This window comes from Manis pentadactyla, chromosome 8 (assembly GCF_030020395.1).
Source record: "Manis pentadactyla isolate mManPen7 chromosome 8, mManPen7.hap1, whole genome shotgun sequence".
In the NCBI taxonomy this organism is placed as follows: Eukaryota; Metazoa; Chordata; class Mammalia; order Pholidota; family Manidae; genus Manis; species Manis pentadactyla.
The window spans coordinates 108,133,195-108,142,055 of record NC_080026.1 but is presented as its reverse complement, the minus strand read 5'-3'; positions in this window follow the sequence as shown (position 1 = coordinate 108,142,055).

Here is an 8,861-nt window from a genome sequence, read left to right as displayed (position 1 = left end):
TCTTAGATATTTATCTTTGCATAAGATTCTGCTTGAAAGAAAAGGTCCATTGAAGGAAAGGGTCCATTGCTTATAAAAAGGAATAAAAAAGTAGAGGAATTTTGGGTAATGACAACTGATTGAATCTATCTGCTTTCACTCTCTTAAAATTCTACTAAACTGACAGAAAAGGGAGCTCTTTGAAGATGCAAGACCTACAAGGGTAGTGAAAACAGAGGAGCTCGAACAGCAACAAAATTTGGGGTAAGTTGTGTAGGATTTGGTACCTCTAAGGGCTTCTTGAGAAAAGGTATGTGAGAAGTCAATATTTTGAGAACTTTAATATCTAAAAATGTCTTCATTTTAGCTTCACATTTGACTGATAGTTTGGCTGAGTATTGAATCCTAAGTTGGGGATCATTTCCATCCAGAATTTTGAAGGTATTGTTCCACTGGCTTCTGTGCTCCAGTGTTGCTGTTGAGAGGACCAAGATCATTTGAATCCCTAGCTCTCTAGAGGTGACATTATTTTTACTCTTTCTGGAAGCTTATGTGGGATCTTTGTGCTCTCAGTAGGCTGGAATTCCACAGTGATTCAATGTGGTGTGGGTCTATTTTCATACATTATGGAGACAAATTCCAAAACAATCATATTAAAGAGGTGAAAGTTGTTGGCTTCAGGGAAGGGAAATGGGATGGTGGGGGGAGGCTGCCATTTTCACCACAAATCTTATAGGATGATTTGACTATTTTTGTGCATGTATATCTTTGATCTAAAAATAAAAGCTAAAAGGAAAGGAAAAGACAAGGAGGAGAATGGGCTTAGGAGTAAGGCAGACCTGATTTTGAATTTGGAATCCCTTACTTGGTTACCAGGGTATTTGTGGGTCACACGACATCTCTTAACTTCAGTTTTCTTATTTGAAATGGCAGGGCATAAAGTCCCACTCTGTCCAGTCAGGTGGTTGTGTGATCAAGGATGTAGAAGATTTTGTAAACTGTGAATACTGACCCCACAGGAAGTGTTAGCATCCTTTATAAGACATAGAGGAGCCTGGGGGAGCCTGGGGGATGGCTGAAGTGGAAGCCGTGTTTCCAAGGGCCTTGGGAAAATCAAGAGGGTGTCATTTCCTGCAGTTCAGCCCTTTCTTCCCTTCTCTTCCCTCTCCACTCTCTGCTACTATAGAAAAACCAGTCTGGTCTACATGGTAGAAAGTGGGCCCAGTCAACTCTAGCCTTTGCTAGGCCCACTGTTACTTGGGGTGCTGAGTTAACCACGCTGCCCTGTGTCAGGGAGCTTCCTTCTATCTGTGTGCCACTCATGCTTTCATTCCCCAGCTTCCAGGTCTGCTCTTCCAAAGCCCTTTCCTCTGGGAACTGAGCCTGGAATATAGAGAAGCTGCCACCAGTCAGCTAGTGGAAGCCAGGCTTCCCCAAAGCACAGCTAAACAAATCAAAGATGATAGCATACCTTCTCTCTTAATTAAAATGCTTGTGGAATGCTAATAGCTTTTCTCTCAAAGCAAACTGGCTGGAGGGTGAGATTGAGAATAATCCCGAAGCTGATCTCAATGAAAAAAAGTATGGTGATCAATTTAGCATTAATGGACGATTAATGGGCGACAGATGGGAAGGAGGTAGCATGTTTACCGTGTACTTGTCATCCCTGATAGAAATGGCTTTTATCTTTTTTTATTGGTGTATAACCTTCATAAAGTACATTAATTTTAAGTGTACAACTTGGTGTATTTAAACACACACACACACACACAATTACCATCTTTATCAAAATGCAGAGTATTTCCAGAAGCCTAGAAGAATTCCCTTTGTGTCTGTTTCCAGTATCCCAAAGGCAACCCTTACTTTGGCCTCTCTCAATATAGATTAGTTTTGCTTGTTTTACCTCATAAAAATTGAGTTAAACAGTATGTACTCTTGTGCCCAGCCTCTTTCACACAGCATAATGCCTGTGCCATTCATTCATATTGTCGTGTGGTTTGTGCTGGCTTATTATTCCATTGTATGGATACACCATAATTTGTTTATCCATTTGCTTGTTGATGAACATTTGAGTCATTTCCAAGTTTGGGCTATTAGGAGTGAGGCTGCTATTAATATTCTTGAACATGTCTTTTGGTGGACTAACCCCCCATTTCTGTTGGGTATTGCTATGGACTGAATGTTTGTGCCCTCCAAATTCATATGTTGAAGCCCTAACACCTAATGTGAGGATATGGAGGTGGGGCCTTGGCGGGGTGGGTTTAGGTTTAGATGAGGTCATGAGGGTGGAGCCTCCATGATGAGATCAGTGTCCTTATAAGGAAGAGACACGAGACCTTCCTCTCTTTATCATGTGAGGGTATAGCAAGAAGGCAGCTGTCTGCAAGCCAGGGAGAGAGATCTGACCACGTTGGTACTTTGACCTTAGACTTCTCAGCCTTCAGAAGCCTCCAGAACTGTGGAAAATAAATGTTTAGGCTACCGAGTGTATCAGGTCTGTGGTATTTTTTATAGCAGCTGGAGCTAAGACAGTAACATGTGTGTGTGTGTGTGTGTGTGTGTGTGTGTGTGTGTGACAGTAATGTATATATATATCAGGGAGAGAATTTGCTCACAGGGTAGTTGAATGTTTAGCTGGATTTCTACTCACAAATGCATCAAATGTGAATAGTTTCTGCTCGCATCAAACACAGTGCTGGACTCTGGGTCCACATGGAGCTGTCAAATTCAGACTCCAACTCTGAGATATGATATTAATTAAGAGCAAGACTTAAAAAAATGCAAACACCTAAACAACCAGGCAGCTCATCCTCTAACCTTTCACTATTTTCTTATTTTTGCAATGTTATATATTTTCAATTATTTAGTTGAACTGGCTCTCTGCAGGCTTGAATAAATCTTGGATTCTCTCTAACATTTTCTTGACTTTTCAGGGGCTTGTCTAGTTTCTTTCACCAGATGTCATATCTTCAGCTCTGTTTAGTTGTCCTAGAGAGCATTTTGCTTGATCTGCTGGAAAAAGGCTTGGGTACCTCCCCAGTCCCGATCAATTCTCTATGCCTGGAATTGTTTTTTTCTCCAGAAGGGAATAATTTCTCCAAAACAATTCACCTCTTTTAATCTTAACTCACTGTTTTTTGAAGTAATAGCTGCTGTATGTATATATAGCATGTATTGTATGCTTATGTCTGCTCACTAAATACTTCTGGCTGTAGAAAACTCCTGACTTACAAATTTCTAATTTTAACAAGGATCACACTTCTTGTTTCAGCAATACAGGGCCTTGTTCATGGTGGATGCACAATAAATATTTATTGAATGAACTTAATGAAAATAATTTAAGAAAACATTACATAGACTGTAATTAGAGGCTAGGGAAGGTTTCTGCGAGCTCTAAGGTTTTTAGGCAAAGTGCTCAGGCAATTTCCTCACCCTAAGCCTGGGGTGGCTGGGTGGGGGTGCAGTTGTAGAAAGGAGGAAGCAGCTCTCATTTTCGCTGCAGACAGAGTGGGGCTGTCTGGGCAGCCTGTGGTAGCCCCTGGATTGGGTCTGTTTATCCAGACTCCAGCTGCCTCTGAACAACCATTATTACTCCTGGATTTCTAAGTTCTGTCTTTCCTCAAGGATTGAGGACTGAGTTTTCTACAACCATCCCAGTTCATTTTGGTTCACAAACATTTATTGAATATCTACTAGGCTCCAGCTACTGGGGTAGTGCTAGACTACAAACCTTAACAGCACAGAAGCTGATAGGTAGCCAGTCAGCTCTGTGCCCCTGGGTGAGTTACTTCTCCTCCAGGGGCTCTAGTTCCTTATCTGTAAAATGGCAGGGTGGCGGTGGCGGTGGTGGTGTTGTTGAAGGTGGTAAGGGGGAGTGGGGGGTTGGGGAGCAGGTGGTTGAGGGAGATTGCAGTTTTTATGTCTGGACAAACATTCAGCTCTGTCGGTGTGAGCTCTGCATCTGCTCTCACCAAGGGATGCTGATAACAGGGTTGGCTGGACAACTGGACAACTGGACTGGTCACATAGCTGGGCCAACTCGGTGATTCCCTGGGTGGCTCAGACCTTTGCAGATGGTGCCCGAACCCTCCCAGAGGGCCTCTGTGCCGGGGCCCATTCCCATTTGTCCAGAGGCACTGTCCTGATTGACCTGACAAAATGTGCGGTTTCCGTTAGTTGGGAGCGCGTCTCAGCGGACACCCCCACCCCGCGGCGACAGGTCCAGATGGCCCCCACCCCGCCCTGGCACGTCTGCGCTGCCCTCTCCCCCACCCTCTCTGCCCGGACCCCGCGGCAGCGCCCCAACGGTGTCCCGCCTGGCAGAGCCGGTGCAGGCAAGTGTCTGCCCACCCGCCAGGACCCTGGGTTCCGGCCGCTTCCCTGGCCCGCCCAGAGCCAGCTGATGAATGGTCGTTGATGAGGACGAAAGAGCCTCCAAGGACCCAAAGCAACCTAACAATCAATTTAAAAAATTCTTCCTGCCCATCCTGAAAACCCCTCCAAGCCTGTCACGCTGCCTCCTCCCCAGCCCCACAGCGGTTCCCCAGTTCAGTTTAAATATTGCAGTGGTGCTTCCCATCTGCAATCAGTCATTTACACCACTGTCCGGCTTTTGCAGGCACTAACCTGTGTCTGAGAATGGAGCTTTGCCCCCCCACCAGCTGGAGAGCAAGCAGTTCACTCGAAGACTTGGATTTCAGCCTGTGAGTAGGATAACAGCACCTCCCTTGCAAGGTTACCTGCAAGGTAGATTTCCTATATGACTAGATGATTCATGTCATATAGGAAATCTACAGCAGACAGTTTTGTCATTGTGGAGTGCCGTAAAATGGTTGGAGGTGTGACATTTGGAGTCAGACTTCCTGAGTTCCACTCCCCCATCCCAGCCAGTGGGCCATGAGGTGTGCGGTTACTGACTTCCCGCCTTGGTTGGTTCTTGTTCGTGGTCACTGTTTGTTTCAGCATTTACTGGGCCCATCCGGGCAGCTAGAGATGAAGACCACTAGGAGGACAGGGCATTCTGCGCCACATTCTCTCCCTTAACAGAGCCATCATTTGTTATTATTTTTATTGTGGTAAATATATATAAAAAATAAAATTTGTCATTAAAAAAATTTTTAAGTGTATAATTCAATGGCATTAATTATATTCACAGTGTTGTGTGACTATCGGCCTTATTTTTAAAACTTTTCACTACTACAAACAGAAAATTTATGCCCATTAAGCAGTAATTCCCCATTCCCCCTTCTCTCTGGCCCCTGGTAACCTCTAATCTAGTCTGTCTCTAGATTTGCCTGTTCTAGATATTTCAGACAAGCCCTCATTTATATTTTAACGATCCTTTGCATATCTACAGCAGCTCTGTCAATTCAAGAATGGAAAATGTGTTATTTAGCATTTGGTTTGCTCATAAAATAAATTTGGTATATTAAATGTAATTTTCGTTTTATTAGGCAATAATTATAGATTTCATAATTACATTTTTATTTCTAAAATAATGTTATAATTTTTGTTATGCCTGTTTATTGTAGAAAATATGGAAAATATAGGAGAGTATGAAAGAAAAGGCTAAAAAAAAAAAGGTTAAAAATCACTCATAATCCCAATGATATTGACATTTTTTTGGTGTGTTTCTTAAAATATTAGACTTACCATTAAATTTATTTAATGTTTTTAGGCTGTGACTTTCTGAATTTGGGATTTTGCCAGTTTGAGAAGGACTTCTACATACATATGAGATCAGAAGGTCTCATCCGTATAGTCTCTGAAGGCAAGGAAAGGACTAAGAATTTCTGGATTTTGTGTCAGTTATATTGCCAAGTGGACCCAGAAAGCATCCATTGGCACACAGCTAAGGAAAAAAGGAGAAGAGGGAATCTTTCAAAATTAATCATATAATGTTTGTCAAAAGGAATTTTCACAGAAGACCTTTTCTCTAAGTTATCACTATTAGCAGTTTGGGCTTTTTTTGAAATAAACACACTTACCACGTGCACAACATAAGGCACTTTTGTATGTATTTTCCATTCAATCCCATACCCTCTTTAGGAGATAGATCTTATCCTCATTTTATACCTTGCATCTGCCGCTCAAGTGCTGTGTGACCTTGGGCAAGTTACTACATCTCTCTGGGCTTCCAGCTCCTCATTTGTAAAAATAGTACCTACCTCATACATTTGTTGGGAGGATTAAGTGTTTTATTAAGTATGGCTCTTGGAATGGTGTAAACCCTTAGAGTCTGTAGGCAGAATGGAAGTTTTTGGCTAGCTGTTGGGGATTATTCTTTACAGATGAGGCCCCTGAAGGGGATCAATGAGCTCCCTGACACCAATTTTTGTCATCTTGGATTTCTGAGGACTGCTTCTGTAGGCTGCTTCAGATAGAGGAGGCTGCCTCTTTGCCTGTGGGTTTGGGTACATGATATGCTTGCAAACGAGGCCCCCTCTCTCACATGCCACAGGAGGCAAAAGGGGCTGAATCAAAGGACAAGTAGAGAAAACTGATCACATTTCATTCCTCAGCTTAAACCCCCACATGGCTTCCCATTCCTCTGGAGATTCAGCCCAACTCCTTAACATTTACTCAGCCCTTCAGGAGCTGCATCTCCCTGACCACCACCCCAGTCACCTCCCTCCTGAAATGTACTCCCATTCAGACCCAAAGGGCCTGTGCCTCCTTTGCCTCTGGGCCTTCTCCTCCCCTGTTTCCTCTGTCCAGAATACACTTCCTTCACTCCTGCGTGACTGGCCAATTCCTAGCCATCCTTCAGGTCTTAGCTTATACTGACCACTGGAAGCCTTCTCTGGTTTCTTGGCTTAGCTGCCCCTCGGGAGCTCCCCTGGCCTCCCCTGCTGCCCCATAAGTGCCATTGGTACAGGCAGTGTGGTGTGACGGATGCTGTGCTGAGATGCCCAGAGCTGCCTCCAGGAGTGAAGGACTCACCCCCCAACTGTCAGCCCTCACTGGGGGATGCCCATAGCTGAATAAAACTGCCTTACCCAAGGTCACGCCTCCTTTCAGCAGCAGCCACCATCATACAATGACTGCTTAATGCCATGAGATAGTGGCCCAGCACCCTTGCCGTGGGTTGGGACAGCCCCAAAGGGTCATCTTGTCTTCGGAACTTCCTGTAGAGCTCATTGAGGCTGCCATTGAAGTGGAATCCAGCTCAGCATTGCCCTCTGCCCAGTCCCACCCTTTCCGCTCCTTCCCACGCCTTGATCTGAGGGCATTCCCTAACAGATGCTCTGCAGGCTCTTCTCCATCCTTGAGGCTCTTCCCAGGGAACCCAGCCTGGACCATGTGCAGACTGCTCACGACCATCCGGTGGCTCATTAATGTCCCCAGGATACTCTCCAGGGGTCTCAGCCTGGCCTCCAGACCCCTCAGCGTCAGCTCTCTCCCCACCACCCTATCTCCCTGTTCCCTGGGGAATTCTCTCCTAGTGACTCCTTATTGCTCTAACTCTGACAGGATGCCTGCCTTTTCTGGACCTTCATCCTCAAGACCTCCCTGCCTCTAAATGACTTCCCTATGCTTCAGTAAAAAATATTTATTAAGGCTTTTCCATGTTTCAGGCCTTGAATTAGGTATTAGGGAACAAGACAGATGTGAATCTGTTCTCATGGAGCTTCAGCCTAGGAGGGGGAGAGACATTAGTTAGCAAATAATTACCAATGACATTATCAGTGCTCAGGAGGGGAGGCCTAGGGGACCAGGAGACCACATGACAGAGTGGGGGCTGATCCAGCCTGGGGTCAGGGAAGGTGTCCCTGAGGAGGTGCTGCTTAGGATGAGGAGAACTATGCCAGGCTGAGCATAGTGGGAACAGCATGCTGACACAGGGACTGTCATGCACAAAGGGCACGAGGTGTTTCATAACTGAGCGAAGCCCCGTGTGGCTGAGGACCCTTTTTCTCTGGTCAGTTTCAGGGCACTTGGTAGAGTCCAGTGACTGTTTGCTTGACCGTCTCTTCCCAGCACACTGGGAGTATTTAGAGGGTACAGAGTATTGCTGAAAATTTCTTACAAACCTCTGTTTCTGTCCAAGATGGAGTAATGGGACAAATGCACTCTCCTGCCTTCAACAACTAAAATGCCAGAAAAACATATGAAGCAGCTGTTTTCAGACATTGGACAGCTGGTAAGGGGAAGGTAATTCCTTTGAGAGGGAAAACAAATGTGGTGAGCACTATAACTGCCCGAGCTTATAGCCTGTGAGACTTTCCAGGCCATGGAGCAAGAGGGGATGCAGGTGGAACCTGGCATGAAGCTGAGTTGCGGAATCAAGGTGGGAGTTTGGGAGGCCAAGGTGGCTAGAATCCTCAGGGGAGACAGAAGAGGGAACTGCGGCACAGAGAGAGGGAGCAGCCAGGGATTTGCAGCTGGTTCCTCCCTGTGCTGCCTCATCCCACCCCCAGGCTTCAGCTGAGCACAGGGCCTGCTGTAAACTCTCTGAATTCAGGGAAAGTTCCACCCAAATGGAGCAGGCAGAATACTCTCTGGGGCCCCCACAGAGTTGGGAAGAGTTGTTGTTCACATGAGCTGGAGTAGGAAGCCTCTGAATTCATAGGCTGTTAGGTGGATTATTCAGAAGGGTGTAGCTTCTGTAGTGGAGAAATCAGCCCTGGACTAAAGGCTACTCTGGTCTTGCCTAAGAAAGCTTGAAAGCAAGCCTTGAAAGGATCAAATTGCTCCCAGTGACTTGACTCTCTTCCAGAACAAAGCCCAAGGTTATTTCTTAATAATACGAGAATATCCAGCACTTAATAAGGTAAAAGCCATAAGGTCTGACATCCAATCTACGTTTACCAGGATACAATGTAGTAGGAAAATATGACCCATAATGAAGCAGAACAGTGATCAACTGACCCAGAAATGAT